Source organism: Lucilia sericata, unplaced genomic scaffold (assembly GCF_015586225.1).
Source record: "Lucilia sericata isolate MDLA Ls3-8-SP2 unplaced genomic scaffold, ASM1558622v1 Contig000265F_arrow, whole genome shotgun sequence".
NCBI classification, from domain to species: domain Eukaryota; kingdom Metazoa; phylum Arthropoda; class Insecta; order Diptera; family Calliphoridae; genus Lucilia; species Lucilia sericata.
The window spans coordinates 170162-191048 of record NW_023994290.1 but is presented as its reverse complement, the minus strand read 5'-3'; the positions used below and the strand labels follow the sequence as shown (position 1 = coordinate 191048).

Genomic DNA, 20887 nt, shown 5'->3' with positions numbered 1-20887 from the left:
AAAAAAAAAACTTTTTAGTTTTTATAAAAAAAAATTTGAAAATTTAATATATTTTTAAAGAATAACATCGAAAGTCTTCTATAATCAAAGAAAAACATTGCAAATGTTCTAAGTTAAAGAAAAACATAGAAAACTTCTAAAAAACGAAAGCGTTCAGTTAGTAAAGAAAAACATCGAAATTCTTCTGTAAGTAAAGAAAAACATCGAAACACTTCTATTATTAAAGAAAAACATAGAAATTCTTCTGCACGTAAAGAAAAACATCGAAACTCTTCTGCTGTTAATGAAAAACATCGAAACTCTTCTGCTGTTAAAAAAAACATCGAAATTCTGTTATTATTAAAAAGATATATTAAAAATCCTCGTTTGTTAAATGAAAGCATTGAAAGTCTTCTAAGAAAAACATCGACAAATTACTATTAATAATGACAAACATCGAAAGTCTCGAAATGTTTCAGCTATTGAAGAAAAACATCGAAATTCTTCTGTTATTAAAGAAAAACACAGAAATTCCTCGGTTATTAAAAAAACATCGAAAATCTTCTCTTATTAAAAAAAACATCGAAAATCTTCAGTTATAAAACAAAAACATCGAAATTCTTCTGTTATTAAAGAAAAACAAAAAATCTTTCATTCTTAACACAAAACATTGAAAAAATTCTGTTATTAAAGAAAAACATTGAAAGTCTTCAATTGTTATTAAAGAAAATTATCGAAAATCTTCTGTTATTTAAGAAAAACATCGAAAATCCTCTGTTGATAAAGAAAAACATCAAAAGTCTTCTATTATTAAAGAAAAACATCGAAAGTCTTTTGTTATTAAAGAAAAACATCGAAAGTCTTTTGTTATTAAAGAAAAACATTGAAAATCTTCTTTTATTAAAGAAAAACATCGAAAATCCTCTGTTGATAAAGAAAAACATCAAAAGTCTTCTATTATTAAAGAAAAACATCGAAAGTCTTCTGTTATTAAAGAAAAACATCGAAAGTTTTCTGTTATTAAAGAAAAACATCGAAAGTCTTCTGTTATTAAAGAAAAACATCAAAACTCTTCTGTTATTAAAAAAAATATCGAAACTCTTCTGTTGTTAAAGAAAAACAACGAAAGTCTTCTGTTATTAGAGAAAAACATCGAAAGTCTTCTGTTATTAAAGAAAAACATCGAAATTCTTCTGTTATTAAGAAAAACATCGAAACTCTTCTGTTGTTGAAGAAAAACATCGAAAATCTGTTATTAAAGAAAAACATCGAAAGCCTTCTGTTATTAAAGAAAAACATCGAAAGTCTTCTTTTATTAAAGAAAAACATCGAAAGTCTTTTGTTATTAAAGAAAAACATCGAAAATCTTCTTTTATTAAAGAAAAACATCAAAAATCCTCTGTTGTTAAAGAAAAACATCAAAAGTCTTCTGTTATTAAAGAAAAACATCGAAAGCCTTCTGTTATTAAAGAAAAACATCGAAAGTCTTCTGTTATTAAAGAAAACCATCGAAAGTCTTCTGTTATTAAAGAAAAACATCGAAATTCTTCTGTTATTAAAGAAATACGTAGAAAATCTTCTGTTATTAAGGAAAAAACATCGAAAATCTTCTGTTGCCAAATAAAAACACCGAATTTCTTCTGTTATTAAAGAAAAACATCGAAATTCCACTGCTATTAACGAAAAACATCGAAAATGTTCTGTTATTAAAGAAAACGTCGAAAAATATCGAAACTCTTCTGTTGTTAAAGAAAAATTTTTAAATTCTCCTCTTATTAAAGAAAAACTTGTGCTATTAAAGAAAAACATCGAAACTCTTCTGTTATTAAAGAAAAACATCGAAACTCTTCTGTTATTAAGAAAAATGTAGAAAATCTTCTATTATTAAGACAAAACATCGAAATATTTTGTTAGTAAAGAAAAAACTTCGAAAGTCTTCAATTGTTATTAAAGAGAAACATCGAAAATCTTCTGTTATTAAAGAAAAACATCGAAACTCTTCTGTTATTAAAGAAAAACATCGAAAATCTTCTGCTGTTAAAGAAAAACATCGAAATTCTTCTGTTATTAAAGAAAAACATCAAAACTCTTCTGTTTTTTTTTTAAGAAAAACATCGAAAATCTTCTGCTGTTAAAGAAAAACATCGAAATTATTCTGTTATTAAAGAAAAACATCGAAAATCTTCTGCTGTTAAAGAAAAACATCGAAATTCTTCTGTTATTAAAGAAAAACATCGAAAATTGTCTTTTAATAAAGAATAACTTCGAAAATCGCGTTTACAGTAAAACATAGTAAATTTTCTATTTTCGAAGAAAATCTTTAAAAAAATTTCCTTTAAGATATCATTTCCATTTTACTACTTCAATAAAACAATTTCCTGGTTCAGCACAAAATAAAACATTCATTATTTTGCCCTTATAAATATTGTTTCACATCTCCTCCTACTATGACATTTCAAAAAAAATTATTAAAATTCCTTCAGTCACCCACACCTGCCGTCAACAATAGCAAAGCCTACCTTGTTAGCATAAAAAATATATTTTAAATTTATGTATGCTGGTTGGTAATAGAGTAAATGTATATATAGTATTTATGATTACAAAAAGCAAAAACCTCACCTATTCATGTAATCAAGGGGGGCTTTAATATGTATGACTTGTAAGTCCTCAAAAGCTTGACTGACTCCTCTTTTATAAAACAGCCTTTCATTAATACAAACAACAACAAAAAAAGGACGTTAACAAGAGATACACTGCTGCTCCAATTTCATAAGCAAATTTACATACACATTTTACACACTCTCAGTTGACACCCCACACGCACACACTCACACATACATACATACTACATTGCCTTTCCCAACATGCATACAAATTTGTTTATTACATGAATAGATGACAACGGTGAGGAGAAGTAAGGAGAAATAATAATATCAACAACCAAGCATTCATTATTTCATTCATTCCATTCATTGTATGTAAATAAACTTATAGAGATGAGGTTTTTCCACCTCTAACAACAAACAAACCTTCAAAACATACAAACAAATATGTTTCTACTAAATATTTGTTTGTATAAATTATGTAGATGATGTATCGTTACTCCATGTACATACGACTATAATAAACATAGAAAAATATTCTATGTTTTTGAATAAATAAATAAATATGTGCGTGTGTTTACTATATATGAGGAAATTGTTGTTGTTGCTTATGCATACATAAACATATTTTTATTTTCTTATATATTTACCACTTACCACGACTTTAGGTGTAAACTATGTAATATATTACTGGGTAAGTGTAACTCTGTCGTTAAGTAATGTTTTGAGGTGCGTGTGTGTTTTTAAAGAATTTTTCCTGTTTTCCTGAAATGCAAATTTTTATAATATTTTTTAGTTTTAAAAGAATTTTCTATAACCATAAAAGATTTTCTCTGTTTTTTTTTTTTTAATAATAATTTTCGATGATTTTCTTTAACAGCAGAAAGTTTTCGATGTTTTTATTTAGCACAAATGGTTTTCGACGTCTTTCTTTAATAAAAGAAAATCTTCGATGATTCTCTTAAGGAACAGTTAAAGACTTTCGAGATTTTTTCTTTACCAACTGAATATTTTCGACGTTTTTCTTTACTTACAGGAGAATTTCGATGTTTTTCTTTAATCACAGAAGATTTTTGACGTTTTTCTTTACTTGCAGAAGAGTTTCAATGTTTTTCTTTAATAGCAGAAGAGTTTCGATGTTTTCCTTTAATAACAGACAAATTTTGATGTTTTTCTTTAATAACAGAAGATTGTCGAGGTTTTTCCTTACTTACAGCAGATTTTCAATGTTTTATTTAATAACAGATTTTCGACGTTTTTCTTTACTTACAGAAGAATTTCAATGTTTTTCTTTAATAAGAGAAGAGTTTCGATCTTTTTCTTTAATAACAGAAGAGTTTCGATGTTTTCTTTTAATAACAGAAAAATGTTGATGTTTTTCTTAAATAACAAAAGATTTTCGACATTTTTCTTTACTTACAGGAGAATTTCGATATTTCTATTTAATAACAGATTTTCTTTACTTACAGAAGAATTTCGATGTTTTTCTTTAATAAGAGAAGAGTTTCGATGTTTTTCTTTAATAACAGAAGAATTTCGATGTTTTTCTTTAATAAATAGAAGAGTTAGATGTTTTTTAAAAAGTTTTTCAATGTTTTCGTTTAACACAAGCCAATTTTCCATGCTTTTCTTTAATAACAGAAGAGTTTCGTCGTTTTTATTTAATAACAGAAGAGTTTAGATGTTTTTCTTTAATAACAGAAGACTTTTTCTTTAACAACAGAAGATTTTCAATGTTTTTCTTTAGCAACAAAAGAGTTACGACGTTTTTCTTTAATTACAGAAGAGTTTCCACGTTTTTCTTAAATAACAGAAGATTTTCGATGTTTTTCTTTAATAACAGAAGAGTTTTGATGTTTTTCTTTAAAAACAGAAGATTCTCGATGTTTTTCTTTAATAACAGAAGACTTTCCACGTTCTTCTTTATTAACAGAAGATTTTCGATGTTTTTCTTTAATAACAGAAGAGTTTTGATATTTTTCTTTAACAGCAGACGAATTTCGATGTTTTTCTTTAATAAACAGAAGAGTTAGATGTTTTTTTTAAGTTTTTCGATGTTTTTGGTTAACACAAGATAATTTTCCATGTTTTTCTTTAATAACAGAATAGTTTCGACGTTTTTATAATAACAGAAGAGTTTCGATGTTTTTCTTTAATAACAGAAGATTTTCGATGTTTTTCTTTAACAACAAAAGGGTTACGACGTTTTTCTTTAATAACAGAAGATTTTCGATGTTTTTCTTTAACAACAAAAGGGTTACGATGTTTTTCTTTAATAACAGAGAAATTTCGATGTTTTTCTTTAATAAGAGAAGAGTTTCAATGTTTTTCTTTAATAACAGAAGATTTTCGATGTTTTTCTTTAATAACAGGATAATTTCGATGTTTTTCTTTAATAACAGAAGAATTTCGATGTTTTTCTTTAATAACAAAAGATTTTCGACGTTTTTCTTTACTTACAGGAGAAATTCGATGTTTTTCTTTAATAAGAGAAGAGTTTCGATGTTTTTTTTTAATAGCAGAAGAGTTTCGATGTTCTTCTTTAATAACAGAAGATTTTCGATGTTTTTCTTTAATAACAGATGAATTTCGATCTTTTTCTTTAATAACACATGATTTTCGATGTTTTTTTAACAATAGAAGATTTTCGATGCTTTTTCTTCAAGGAAAAAAGAGTTTCGATGTTTTTGGTTAATAACAGAAAAATTTCGTTGTTATTCCTTTATTTCGATATATTTTAGGGGTTTCATTATAAATAGAACATTTTCGATGTTTTTCTTTGGCAATAGAAAACTTTCGATGTTTTCTTTTAATAATATTTTAAGATTTTCAATGTTTTTGTTAAATTACTAAAATGATTTTCTTTAATATTAGAAATATTTCGATATTTTTATGTAATAACTAGTGGTGCCAAGTTCGCGTTGCAGACCCATGATTAGCCATATGGACTCTAAAGATCATATACCCATAAAATTTTTATATAATCGTTTTAGCGGTTTAGGTGTAATTGACACTAAGGAAATACATCGAAAGTTATGAAATTATGACAATATTTTAAATATATGTTCCAGGGATCGTGAGAAGAGTTCCTGTAAATTTTTGAATTTGTCCAACAGAAGGCGCCGAAGTTTTAATATTTAATTAGAAGTTTTTGATTTTCTATGTCTTTTTTTACTAGACTATTTCTTTTGCCTAACTGAAACCCCTAAAACCTTTAAAATCCTGATAAAGCCTAAAAATCTTTATAAAGCTTTAAAAATTTCTTAAACACGCCACGAACGAACCGTGTGTTCGTACTTCATGTTGGTCAAACCTTTTTGTGTCATAATGAAACAATATTATGACAGTTACAGATTACTATTACACTGTACTGGGTAACTGAGAAAATAAATGTCAGTAAAATGTTAAAATTTTTGAAATGAAAAAACAAATCACATAACAAAATCCCCCAGATAACAAACCGAAGCTTAAGCTAGAAGAAAGAGAGAGATTGGGAATGAGTTCGGTAGTAATAAATGAAAATTGTACATGTTTTGATTTTTGAAATGTAAAACAGGTAAGATTTTTTCTAAAATAATAAATTGTTTAGGGATAAGTAACATGTTGGGTAATAAAGAGAGAAAATAAAGAGATTATTATTTTCTAAGGGAAAGGAAGTAAATTTTAGCTAAGAACCTCATTTTTTCTATTGTGATAAGAAATAAATCATGAACAAAAGAAATTTTTGTGGTTAAAGTAGGAGGCCTAAGTTTAAAATCTAAAAATAGTTTTTTTATTTTGAATGACTTTTTATCTTAAAATTATTAAGTAACAGTAAAAAGTTTAAACAATGGACTCACGCAAAGAAAAATAAAAAAAAATACATTTCCGAATATTGAAAATTATCCAAAATTGATTTGTTTATAAAATTTATTACAGAATTCGAAATTGATCTGTTTTACATTTAAATGAAAGTAGATGTTGAGGTTAATAAATCGTATAAAAAGTTTTGTTCTAAAAGCTCTCTTAACAATTTTATGAAGATTTGAAAATTTCACTTTTCAAAAAAATCAATTTAAAAATCCTTTATAAAAGTATTCCATTCTCATCAAATTTCTCTTGAAAACATAATATTTTTTTAACAAATTCTTTCTATTTTTTTAAAAAAATTAAACAATAGTTAAAAATTAAACAAATTCTCTATTTTTTTGTTCATTCTTCAAAAGCGGAAACATTGCAGAGATAAAAAAAATTGTGTATATAATCAGTAGAAAATAAAAATAAAATTGAAAGCCTACATTAACATTTACTCATGTATGAGTATTTGATTTAATTCAAGTTTTAATATTGAATTGTTATATGAACCTTACACTAAACCGCACAATATTCATACATTCATATATTCATACATACATAAGTATTGTGATTCAATCAAGTCTACATAATTTTTTTTTTCATTCTGCGAATGATAAAAAATACAACGTATGCTTAAACACAGAGAGAAACATTTTTGGGGATTTTTGTGAAAAATTTCATATTTTACTATAGTCTAGTCTATAGTCTAGTCTATAGTCTAGTCTATAGTCTAGTCTATAGTCTAGTCTATAGTCTAGTCTATAGTCTAGTCTATAGTCTAGTCTATAGTCTAGTCTATAGTCTAGTCTATAGTCTAGTCTATAGTCTAGTCTATAGTCTAGTCTATAGTCTAGTCTATAGTCTAGTCTATAGTCTAGTCTATAGTCTAGTCTCTATAGTCTAGTCTATAGTCTAGTCTATAGTCTAGTCTATAGTATAGTCTATAGTCTAGTCTATAGTCTAGTCTATAGTCTAGTCTATAGTCTAGTCTATAGTCTAGTCTATAGTCTAGTCTATAGTCTAGTCTATAGTCTAGTCTATAGTCTAGTCTAGTCTAGTCTAGTCTATAGTCTAGTCTAGTCTATAGTCTAGTCTATAGTCTAGTCTAGTCTAGTCTATAGTCTAGTCTATAGTCTAGTCTATAGTCTAGTCTAGTCTACAGTCTAGTCTATAGTCTAGTCTATAGTCTAGTCTATAGTCTAGTCTATAGTCTAGTCTATAGTCTAGTCTATAGTCTAGTCTATAGTCTAGTCTATAGACTAGTCTATAGTCTAGTCTATAGTCTAGTCTATAGTCTAGTCTATAGTCTAGTCTATAGTCTAGTCTATAGTCTAGTCTATAGTCTAGTCTACAGTCTAGTCTATAGTCTAGTCTATCGTCTAGTCTATAGTCTAGTCTATAGTCTAGTCTATAGTCTAGTCTATAGTCTAGTCTACAGTCTAGTCTAGTCTAGTCTATAGTCTAGTCTATAGTCCAGTCTATAGTCTAGTCTATAGTGTAATCTTTAGTCTAGTCTATAGTCTAGTCTATAGTCCAGTCTATAGTCTAGTCTATAGTGTAATCTTTAGTCTAGTCTATAGTCTAGTCTATAGTCCAGTCTATAGTCTAGTCTATAGTCTAGTCTATAGTCTAGTCTATAGTCTAGTCTATAGTCTAGTCTATAGTCTAGTCTATAGTCTAGTCTATAGTCTAGTCTATAGTCTAGTCTATAGTCTAGTCTATAGTCTAGTCTATAGTCTAGTCTATAGTCTAGTCTATAGTCTAGTCTATAGTCTAGTCTATAGTCTAGTCTATAGTCTAGTCTATAGTCTAGTCTATAGTCTAGTCTATAGTCTAGTCTATAGTCTAGTCTATAGTCTAGTCTATAGTCTAGTCTATAGTCTAGTCTATAGTCTAGTCTATAGGCTAGTCTATAGTCTAGTCTATAGTCTAGTCTATAGGCTAGTCTATAGTCTAGTCTATAGGCTAGTCTATAGTCTAGTCTATAGTCTAGTCTATAGTCTAGTCTATAGTCTAGTCTATAATCTAGTCTATAGTCTAGTCTATAATCTAGTCTATAGTCTAGTCTAGTCTATAGTCTAGTCTACAGTCTAGTCTATAGTCTAGTCTATAGTCTAGTCTATAGTCTAGTCTATAGTCTAGTCTATAGTCTAGTCTATAGTCTAGTCTATAGTATAGTCTATAGTCTAGTCTATAGTCTAGTCTATAGTCTAGTCTATAGTCTAGTCTATAGTCTAGTCTACAGTCTAGTCTACAGTCTAGTCTATAGTCTAGTCTATAGTCTAGTCTATAGTCTAGTCTATAGTCTAGTCTATAGTCTAGTCTATAGTCTAGTCTATAGTCTAGTCTACAGTCTAGTCTATAGTCTAGTCTATAGTCTAGTCTATAGTCTAGTCTATAGTCTAGTCTATAGTCTAGTCTAAAGTCTAGTCTATAGTCTAGTCTATAGTCTAGTCTATAGTCTAGTCTATAGTCTAGTTTATAGTCTAGTTTATAGTCTAGTTTATAGTCTAGTCTATAGTCTAGTCTATAGTCTAGTTTATAGTCTAGTTTATAGTCTAGTTTATAGTCTAGTTTATAGTCTAGTCTATAGTCTAGTCTATAGTCTAGTCTATAGTCCAGTCTATAGTCCAGTCTATAGTCCAGTCTATAGTCTAGTCTATAGTCTAGTCTATAGTCTAGTCTATAGTCTAGTCTATAGTCTAGTCTATAGTCTAGTCTATAGTCTAGTCTATAGTCTAGTCTATATTCTATAGCCTAGACTCCAATCTTGCTTATATTCTAGTTTATTTTTTATACAATTTTCTTATAGTGTATTTTTCTTTATTAAAATTAAACTACAATTTCTCATTTATAAAATTTTCATAAAATATTTTGTGGTTTCTTTTCAACAACAATTCCCAATTTCTTTAGAACAATAAAATTTGATTATAATCAAACAACAAAAGCAAAACATACTGTCGAGTCTCTGCCAAGCCCTCCTCCCTCACACAATCACTATATACATACATATGTATGTATTTAGCTAATAAAGTGTAAGATTTAAAAATTATTATTAATATTTATGTTCTACACATAACAAAACAATAAATCCCACAGAAACAGAAAATCTTAATGAAATTGTTAAACAACATTTAATAAATAATAAAACAACACTCATTCACACATACACTCAAAACTAATTAGTCTTGAATTTATCACAAAAATATATATAAAAAACCGACTCATTTATATATTTTTACTACAATTTAAAACAACATATAAAGTCCAGATGTTGTTATTAAGGGAAAGAAGTCCTCCTCATATGCTGATTTTTAAATGTTGTGTGTGTCATTGTCATTGTCATTTCGTTTTTTTTTTTTTTTGTCAGACTGTCGTCTGTGCGAGTGTTTTGACACCCTTTAGATTCCCTTTTTTATTTAGTCCACTTTGGTTTTACAATATATTTTTTTTTTGCGCCATTCATATGTATGAATTTATGTTTGTCTTTTGAAACAACATATGGTTTTTATTATTAAGTTTAGTTCTTTTGTTTTATTTAGTTGGTTTTTGTGTGTGAAAATATACTGCTGCTGCTACTGGTGTTTAGACAGCCGATGACAAAAAAAAAGAAAGGGTTTTAGTGCACCCACCCGCAGTTTTTCCATAAATTTTCCACAGTTAAAGATAAATAGCTGATAACTTTCTACAAAAAATCAAATAATCTATAGTTTAGTCTATAGTTCGGACTATACATACATATGTAGTCTATTAACTGGACTATAGTCCAGACTAAAGTCTGAACTTTAGCCTAGTCCATAGTCTGGACTAATGTTTAAGCTACAGTCTAGTCTATAGTCTAATCTACAGTCTGGGCCCAAATTACGGCATACGATATCGATCGAAATCTCAATACAATCTAAATGGAGATTTCGATCGATATCGTATGCCATAATTTGGGCCCTGGACTATAGTTTTAATCTATAGTCAACCTTAAAGTTTAGTCTATAGTCAATTCTATAGTGTAGTTTATAGTCTAGTCTAATCTTTAGTCTAGTATGTTGTATAATCTATTGTTTAGTCTATAGTCTAGTCTATAGCCTAGTCTATAGTCTAGTCTATAGTCTAGTCTATAGTCTAGTCTATAGTCTAGTCTATAGTCTAGTCTATAGTCTAGTCTATAGTCTAGTCTATAGTCTAGTCTATAGTCTAGTCTATAGTCTAGTCTATAGTCTAGTCTATAGTCTAGTCTATAGTCTAGTCTATAGTCTAGTCTATAGTCTAGTCTATAGTCTAGTCTATAGTCTAGTCTATAGTCTAGTCTATAGTCTAGTCTATAGTCTAGTCTATAGTCTAGTCTATAGTCTAGTCTATAGTCTAGTCTATAGTCTAGTCTATAGTCTAGTCTATAGTCTAGTCTATAGTCTAGTCTATAGTCTAGTCTATAGTCTAGTCTATAGTCTAGTCTATAGTCTAGTCTATAGTCTAGTCTATAGTCTAGTCTATAGTCTAGTCTATAGTCTAGTCTATAGTCTAGTCTATAGTCTAGTCTATAGTCTAGTCTATAGTCTAGTCTATAGTCTAGTCTATAGTCTAGTCTATAGTCTAGTCTATAGTCTAGTCTATAGTCTAGTCTATAGTCTAGTCTATAGTCTAGTCTATAGTCTAGTCTATAGTCTAGTCTATAGTCTAGTCTATAGTCTAGTCTATAGTCTAGTCTATAGTCTAGTCTATAGTCTAGTCTATAGTCTAGTCTATAGTCTAGTCTATAGTCTAGTCTATAGTCTAGTCTATAGTCTAGTCTATAGTCTAGTCTATAGTCTAGTCTATAGTCTAGTCTATAGTCTAGTCTATAGTCTAGTCTATAGTCTAGTCTATAGTCTAGTCTATAGTCTAGTCTATAGTCTAGTCTATAGTCTAGTCTATAGTCTAGTCTATAGTCTAGTCTATAGTCTAGTCTATAGTCTAGTCTATAGTCTAGTCTATAGTCTAGTCTATAGTCTGTCTATAGTCTAGTCTATAGTCTAGTCTATAGTCTAGTCTATAGTCTAGTTATAGTCTAGTCTATAGTCTAGTCTATAGCCTAGTCTATAGGTCTAGTCTATAGTCTAGTCTATAGTCTAGTCTATAGTCTAGTCTATCGCCTAGTCTATAGTCTAGTCTATAGTCTAGTCTATCGTTCTAGTCTATAGTCTAGTCTATAGTCTAGTCTATAGTCTAGTCTATAGTCAAGTCTATAGTCTAGTCTATAGTCTAGTCTATAGTTCTAGTCTATAGTCTAGTCTATAGTCTAGTCTATAGTCTAGTCTATAGTCTAGTCTATAGTCTAGTCTAAGCTAGTCTATAGTCTAGTCTATAGTCTAGTCTATAGTCTAGTCTATAGTCTAGTCTATAGTCTAGTCTTATAGTCTAGTCTATAGTCTAGTCTATAGTCTAGTCTATAGTCTAGTCTATAGTCTAGTCTATAGTCTAGTCTATAGTCTAGTCTATAGTCTAGTCTACCATCTAGTCTATAGTCTAGTCTTTAGTCTAGTTTATAGTCTTGTCTATAGTCTAGTGTATAGTCTAGTTTATAGTCTAGTCTATAGTCTAGTCTATAGTCTAGTCTATAGTCTAGTCTATAGTCTAGTCTATAGTCTAGTCTATAGTCTAGTCTATAGTCTAGTCTAGTCTATAGTCTAGTCTAGTCTATAGTCTAGTCTATAGTCTAGTCTATAGTCTAGTCTATAGTCTAGTCTATAGTCTAGTCTATAGTCTAGTCTATAGTATAGTCTATAGTCAAGTCTATAGTCTAGTCTATAGTCTAGTCTATAGTCTAGTCTATAGTCTAGTCTATAGTTTAGTCTATAGTCTAGTCTATAGTCTAGTCTATAGTCTAGTCTATAGTCTAGTCTATAGTCTAGTCTATAGTCTAGTCTATAGTCTAGTCTATAGTCTAGTCTATAGTCTAGTCTATAGTCTAGTCTATAGTCTAGTCTATAGTCTAGTCTATAGTCTAGTCTAGTCTTATAGTCTAGTCTATAGTCTAGTCTAGTCTATAGTCTAGTCTAGTCTATAGTCTAGTCTAGTCTATAGTCTATAGTCTATAGTCTATAGTCTATAGTCTATAGTCTAGTCTAGTCTATAGTCTAGTCTAGTCTATAGTCTAGTCTAGTCTATAGTCTAGTCTAGTCTATAGTCTAGTCTAGTCTATAGTCTGCACTCTCGCCTTGTCGGTTCTTTAATCTGTGGCTTGGAACATAGTGTAGTCTATAGTGGGCACTCTTGTCTGGTCGGATATTAAATCTTGTGTTATATCCTGGACTTTATTGTAATCTATAGTCTGGTCTGAATTTTTCCTTGGTTTTGTCCGATTTTTTGTCACTTTGTGTAACTCTATTATTTTTCATTGCCACCCACTTTTTGATTCATTTCAAAGCAAATCCCGCAAGTACAGCACTTTCGCTTTTTAACAGCAAAAATGTTCACAATTTTTATTCATTTTGTGTTTTTTTTTTTTGTTCAACATATTCAATTCAATATTTATTCATGGTCCACTGATAGACGACAAAGACACTTGGAATATACGCAGCAGCGGCTCTGGCAAAACCAACTTACTATGTATATTCATTCTGTTGTCCACATAAAACAAAAGGGTTCCAGCAACAGCAACAACAACTGACGCTATCTCTAACTCATGACTCATTTAAATCTGTTGTAAATGTTTGTTTTTTTTCGGTTGGCTTTACTTTCTTGTATAGTGGACTGGTGGTCTACTCTTGTGTTTGATATTGCAAAGTAGTGGTGTAGGAGTGTCTAAATATTGTGAAAAGTGGGGATTTTACAGACCAATGAATGCGTTACAAAGTACTGATGAGATTTGGTTCTTGTTGTTTTTTTTACTAGGTAAGAGATTTAAAAGCTCTTTTAGGAAAATAATAGAAAAAACTTTAGACTTTTTTCATGCGACCAAAAAAATATGTTGTTTTATGTTCTTTGGTTAAAACAATAGCTCAAGAACAATAGAGCTTAGGGGACAAGCTATTCTAAATAACTATTAAGAAAAGGTGTGAGTACAAAGGATGTTAAAAATGAAAAGAAAAATATTTGAAAATTACAAAATAAAAGGGAAAGTATTAAATTTGATGAAAGGAAAATTTTAGGGAAATTTTTAAAGAGCAACCATTGATGGGTCAGACCATTATAGAGGAAGGTAATAATGGGACATAGTAGAGTGTCAAAACTTTAATCGTGGCCCTTCAACTTAAGAAGTGAATAAATGAGTATTTAAGCAAAAATGTAAAATTTTCGAAACCCTAGAATTTCGGTATTTAAAGCCCGTTTGCTTTGAAAATTGCTATAATGACAGATAAAGAGTTAAGCTTTCAAAATTTACTTGGTTGAGGAGAAAAGTTCCACTCTAGTTTAAGTTACAGTGGAACAAAGTTAAGCAGCAAAGCAAAAGTGAGATAATTTATAACTTTTATTCAATAGATGAAATTTGCAAAACTATTGGACTGATTGGTTTAAAAATAACTATAATGACAGATAAAGAGTTAAGCTTTCAAAATTTACTTGGTTGGGAAGAAAAGTTCCACTGTAGTTTAAGTTACAGTGAAGCAAAGTGCAATATTCTACAAAATTTTATTTAGAGGTCGAAATCTACAAAACTATCAGACCTATGGGATTAAAATTCGGCTTAACCATAGACAAGGAGTTGAGCTTTCAAAATTTACTTAGAAGAGAAGATTAACTAAACTTTAGGATAAGTTACCGTACAGCAAAATTAGGCGTCAAAGCAAGAAATTCTAGAATATTTTTATCAGCGGCCTAAAATTTTAAAACTACTGGTCCGATTGGTTTAGAAATTGGCATAATTACTGAAAAGGAGTAAAGCTTTCAAATTTGTATATTAATTTAGCTTTCAAGATATTAAGCTTTCAATTAATTATGGGAATAAAACTAGATAAATTTTGGCTTAAGTTACAGCTTGGCAAAGTTGAGTACCTCTGGTTTAGTTTTTTTCGATTTAATAATTTTTTATTAATATTTTATAACAAAATTGTTCATTAAGCCTACAAATTTCCATTTACAAAAAAAAACTGCAATTCAGATTTTTTTTGCGTCCAGCGAACTGTCTGCTTTTTTTTATTGAATTCTTTTCTTCGGCCAAAGGTATACAATGACAATTACAACAAAAATTTGTTTATAGCAAAAAATTGTTAACTCACCTTAAATTAATTTCTCCTTACACATCGATTTAAAGCACAATATAAACGTTTAAACTTTTAACAAATTTTCTTTAGTTTAGGCATTTTTTTAATAAAAAAACTTTTATTTTGTTATTAAATTTTTTATGTTATGGATTTATTTGTTGATTTTTATTATTATATTGCAGTAAGTTCTTTAATTTTGTCTATTTTTTAAACAAACTTTATTAAAACACTGAAAATTGTAATGAAATTGTTAAATATTGTTATTAGAAAACCAGGAGCAAAACCCGTTTTGTTTATAAACACTTGTCTAAAGAAAAATAACAACAATTTTCATGTAAACAAAACAACAAATCAATTAACACACTCTTTTTAATTGTAACAAACCACAACAATAATTACAAAGAGAAAGAGAGAGTTGAAACGAAAACCCCGTTAGTTTGTAAGGGGAGTTTTTTTGTGTTGCCAAAGTGACAAAGTGCTTAACAAGGGCGTTTAATAAAAACAAATGTTGTTGTTATTGTTGTTGTTTATTTTACGAGTATTTTGACAACAAGAAAAGGAACCGAAAAACAGCAAAACAAAACATGTAAACATTCACATACTCGAACAAACACATGTTTCTAAACCAGTAAGAGGAGAGAGAGAACTATTACAAGATGTTTACAAAGGCAGGAGCAGGGCTGCCAGATCAATTATCCGAAACTAACTAACTAACTAACTAACTAACTAACTAACTAACTAACTAACTAACTAACTACAACTAACTAACTAACTAATAACTACAAAACTAACTAACTAACTAACTAAAACTAACTAACTAACTAACTACTAACTAAATAACTAACTAACTAACTAACTAACTAACTAACTAACTAACTAACTAACTAACTAACTAACTAACTAACTAAACACTAACTAACTAACTACTAACTAACTAACTACTAACTAACTAACTAACTAACTACTAACTAACTAACTAACTAACTAACTAACTAACTAACTAACTAACTAACTAACTAACTAACTAACTAACTAACTAACTAACTAACTAACTAACTAACTAACTAACTAACTAACTAACTAACTAACTAACTAACTAACTAACTAACTAACTAACTAACTAACTAACTAACTAACTAACTAACTAACTAACTAACTAAAACTAACTACTAACTAACTAACTAACTAACTAACTAACTAACTAACTACTAACTAACTAACTAACTAACTAACTAACTAACTAACTAACTAACTAACTAAAACTAACTAACTAACTCTAACTAACTAACTAACTAACTAACTAACTAACTAACTAACTAACTAACTAACTAACTAACTAACTAGCTAACTAGCTAGCTAACTAACTAACAACTACAACTAACTAACTAACTAACTAACTAACTAACTAACTAACTACTAACTTACTAACTAACTAACTAACTAACTAACTAACTAGAACAGAACTAGAACAGAACTAGAACAGAACTAGAACAGAACTAGAACAGAACTAGAACAGAACTAGAACAGAACTAGAACAGAACTAGAACAGAACTAGAACAGAACTAGAACAGAACTAGAACAGAACTAGAACAGAACTAGAACAGAACTAGAACAGAACTAGAACAGAACTAGAACAGAACTAGAACAGAACTAGAACAGAACTAGAACAGAACTAGAACAGAACTAGAACAGAACTAGAACAGAACTAGAACAGAACTAGAACAGAACTAGAACAGAACTAGAACAGAACTAGAACAGAACTAGAACAGAACTAGAACAGAACTAGAACAGAACTAGAACAGAACTAGAACAGAACTAGAACAGAACAAGAACTAAACTAGAACAGATCTAGTAATTTTGATACTTTTTTTTAAAAAACGTCAAAATGACATTACATGACGTCTAATCTGGCAGCTATGAGCAGGTGTATGTGGGTTTTTTTTAATAAGAGAGCAATTTAAAAGAGAGTAAAGAAATAATAAGGAAAACATTAAGGATTATAAGATGAAAAACAAAAAATAAGGAACTTTATTAGAAAATTTTACAATTTAAAGCGTTTTAGGAATTTTTAAGTTATATTAAAGTTTTTTAAAAGAAATTGTTGGGTTTTGCCGGAGGATTTTTACACTTGTAGTTTCCAGGAAAGTAATAACAACAATAAAATTTCACTCTCTTCCTGGTTTTTATTTTGCACTCACTTTTTTATAAAAAAATATTTGCAATATTTTAACTTTAATTAAATAAATTTTGATTTTTTTTTTAATTTAATTTTTTCATTAATTTAAAAAATTTTTTCTTCCACAAGTTATTCCTTTTTCAGAAAACCTTTCTTAAATGTTTGCTCATATTAGGAAACACCGTTTTTTATACAAAACTTTTAATTTTTCTATAAATTTCCTCTTTCTGTCTTGCTGTTTTTTTTTTTAACCGTAGAGAAAATTTTTATAAACCGAAAGAACGAACCCCATACATATGCCCACAACGGTTGATAAGTAACGACTAAAAAACTTTAGAGTGGAACACATTGAAATATTTGATGGATTATACTTTTTTTCTGGTTGAGCAACAAAACCCTCCACATGCACACACATAAACACTCGTCCATGTAAAGAAAAACGTATGGTTTTGTGTTTTTTTATCAAATGCCGCTGTTTCATTTCTCTTAGTGTTTCACCACAACAACAACAATAGTTGACAGATAACAGTTAAATTTTGTTTACATCTTTCTCCAAATGTTGCTGACAAATGTTGCTAACGGTATAAGACGCAATAATGTTAATTTAGCGTTTTTTTTGCTGGAAAAAGTTACAAATGATGTTGTTGAAGAGCAATTCTGCACAAAATTGGATTGAACGGATTGAAACTTTGCCTTTGGAAAAGTAGAGATGAAAGAAAAGGATGAGATCTCTCGATGGGCGCCTTTCCAAACTAAACAACCAATAGAGAGCGTGATCAGCGAGTTTAGTCAGCGTGCATGAATAACTTGGAGGGAAATCCAGCCTCAGGTCAAGAAGAGGGATCTTCTGTGTCAGTTAGTTAGTTAGTTAGTTAGTTAGTTAGTTAGTTAGTTAGTTAGTTAGTTAGTTAGTTAGTTAGTTAGTTAGTTAGTTAGTTAGTTAGTTAAGTAGTTTAGTTAGTTAGTTAGTTAGTTTAGTTAGTTAGTTAGTTAGTTAGTTAGTTAGTTAGTTAGTTAGTTAGTTAGTTAGTTAGTTAGTTAGTTAGTTAGTTAGTTAGTTAGTTAGTTAGTTAGTTAGTTAGTTAGTTAGTTAGTTAGTAGTTAGTTAGTTAGTTAGTTAGTTAGTAGTTAGTTAGTTAGTTAGTTAGTTAGTTAGTTAGTTAGTTAGTTAGTTAGTTAGTAGTAGTAGTTAGTTAGTTAGTAGTTAGTTAGTTAGTTAGTTAGTTAGTAGTTAGTTAGTTAGTTAGTTAGTTAGTTAGTTAGTAGTTAGTTAGTTAGTTAGTTAGTTAGTTAGTTAGTTAGTTAGTTAGTTAGTTAGTTAGTTAGTTAGTTAGTTAGTTAGTTAGTTAGTTAGTAGTTAGTTAGTTAGTTAGTTAGTTAGTTAGTTAGTTAGTAGTTAGTTAGTTAGTTAGTTAGTTAGTTAGTTAGTTAGTTAGTTAGTTAGTTAGTTAGTTAGTTAGTTAGTTAGTTAGTTAGTTAGTTAGTTAGTTAGTTAGTTAGTTAGTTAGTTAGTTAGTTAGTTAGTTAGTTAGTTAGTTAGTTAGTTAGTTAGTTAGTTAGTTAGTTAGTTAGTTAGTTAGTTAGTTAGTTAGTTAGTTAGTTAGTTAGTTAGTTAGTTAGTTAGTTAGTTAGTTAGTTAGTTAGTTAGTTAGTTAGTTAGTTAGTTAGTTAGTTAGTTAGTTAGTTAGTTAGTTAGTTAGTTAGTTAGTTAGTTAGTTAGTTAGTTAGTTAGTTAGTTAGTTAGTTAGTTAGTTAGTAGTTAGTTAGTTAGTTAGTAGTTAGTTAGTTAGTTAGTTAGTTAGTTAGTTAGTAGTTAGTTAGTTAGTTAGTTAGTTAGTTAGTTAGTTAGTTAGTTAGTTAGTTAGTTAGTTAGTTAGTTAGTTAGTTAGTTAGTTAGTTAGTTAGTTAGTTAGTTAGTTAGTTAGTTAGTTAGTTAGTTAGTTAGTTAGTAGTTAGTTAGTTAGTTAGTTAGTTAGTTAGTAGTTAGTTAGTTGTTAGTTAGTTAGTTAGTAGTTAGTTAGTTAGTTAGTAGTTAGTTAGTTAGTTCGTTAGTTAGTTAGTTAGTTAGTTAGTTAGTTAGTTAGTTCGTAGTTAGTTAGTTAGTTAGTTAGTTAGTTAGTTAGTTAGTTAGTTAGTTAGTTGTTAGTTAGTTAGTTAGTAGTTAGTTAGTTAGTATTAGTTAGTTAGTTAGTTAGTTAGTTAGAGTTAGTTAGTTAGTTAGTTAGTTAGTTAGTTAGTTAGTTAGTTAGTTAGTTAGTTAGTTAGTTAGTTAGTAGTTAGTTAGTTAGTCGTTCGTTCGTTCGTTCGTTCGTTCGTTAGTCAGACGCTTCATTTCTGTCTACCACATTGACATCACCGTTCAAACACTTGATAAAATTCTTCTTTTTATCACTCTCACTTTAAATACAATTCCTTGTTGTTGTTGTTCTTTCTCCCCACAATAAAACAAAAGTGCTCAACACGACCTCCTGCTGTTAGAATTTATTTCAAGACTCATTCTTACATTCTACACTTCCCATACTATTTTTATAACAATTTCTGTTTTATTTCTTATTTCCTGTTTTTCTTATCATTTCCAGACACACTCTCAAAATTGAGCAGAAAACCCAAAAAAATGATAAGAGCGCAAGTCCTTAAATAGTGACATTTTTATACAAAGAAGAAAAAAATAACACAAAACAGCTGTTTTTGCTTTTCAGAAACATTTGTTGTTTTTATTTAACGGTTTGTTTTATTTGAATGATACGAGAGTGAAAAAAATCATGTGACAAGAGAAACATACACAAAGATGTTTATAAACATGTTTAACTGGCAACATGTTGATGTGAATAAATACAGAAGCAGTAAACATGTTGCTAAAATCGAAAGCAGGGGTGGTGGTATAAATATTTTTGAATAATAAATAAACTTGACTTTTCTTCAAATAACACAAAAACTTTTTTTAATCCTTGTTTAAAATAAATTTTTAATTTTGATAGGGAATGGTTTACGATATTTTTTTATTTCTTAAACTCGAATTTTTGCCAAAGTTTAAACTAAGTTTAACTTTAAATTTCAATTTTTTTCACAAAAAAATTATACAATTCCTTTTTTAATTTTAATTTAGAAACGTTTGAGATATATTTGGCATCTTAAACTTGATTTCTCTGGTAAGTTTAAACTAAGTTTAACTTTTAAGTTTACTAAAAAAAAAAAATATTCCAAAATTCTTTTTCTAATTTTGTTTTAGAAACGTTTGAGCTATATCTTGTCTCTTAAACTTGAATTTTTGGAAAAGTTTAAACTAAGTTTAACTTTAAATTTAACTTTTTTACAGAAACATTCTACAATTTCGTATCTAATTTTGATTAAGAAACGTTTGCGATACTTATTGTCTCTTAAACTTGAATCTCCTAGGGCGGGTTTCTTCCAACTCAGTTAAACTAGGCTTAACTTGCTGTTAGATTAAACTCGGAACAAATTTAGGCGGACTTTAGCCGATGATTGTGTTTTTCAGTTATGGATTTAAGTTCAGTTAACTTTGTTAGTATTGCCAACTTTTCACTCAAAAACATAAACAATGAACAGCTGTTTTTTGCAAATAATACTTTTGTAAAATGAAAAATTATTGGAAAAATGTTAAATAAACATTTAAAACAATAATAAATAAAACAAAACAAATCAGAAAATTGCAATTAACTTAAAACATTATGTTTTTGTTCTTCCGAAATCATTGTTTTATTGTTTTTGTTAATTGTGTCTTCTCACTTATAAGTTTAATTGGCCAATAACACTCAGTTAAACTAAGACAATAAATAACGTTACTGTTTACTGAAAAACAAAAAACATATATTAAACTAGGTTTAAACAAAGAATGTAGATTATCTTTATCTGAAAAACCCGCCCCTAGAAAGTTTAAACTAGGTTTAACTTAAAACTTGACTTTTTCACAAGAAAACATCAACAATTTCAAATCGAACATTTATTTAGAATAGTTTGATAAATTTTTTGTTTCCTAAACTTGATTTTTTCTGAGAGTTTAAACTAAGTTTTACTTTAAACTTTACTTTTTTCCTGAAAAAAACTTAAAACTTTATTTTAAAATTTGTTCAAGAATCATTTTATATAGTAGTCGTTTCTTA

At 28.5% G+C, this 20887-nt stretch overlaps 1 protein-coding gene across 6 annotated transcripts in view; it reads right to left on the bottom strand.

Moving 5' to 3' along the window:
• LOC119602948 (galactosylgalactosylxylosylprotein 3-beta-glucuronosyltransferase P) overlaps positions 1-17185 on the bottom strand; it is a 94826-nt gene extending 77641 nt beyond the window's left edge. For 3 of the 6 annotated variants that reach the window (XM_037954763.1, XM_037954771.1, XM_037954772.1), the window contains exons 1-2: positions 16789-17105; positions 14606-14897 (exon numbers count right to left, since the gene is read on the bottom strand). The gene's annotated coding sequence lies outside the window, so the exon portion shown is untranslated. Of the gene's footprint in view, positions 1-14605; positions 14898-16716 lie in introns of all 6 variants that reach the window. The other 3 variants (XM_037954766.1, XM_037954764.1, XM_037954765.1) reach the window with 3 other exon arrangements.
• Positions 17186-20887: the final 3702 nt, after the last annotated feature.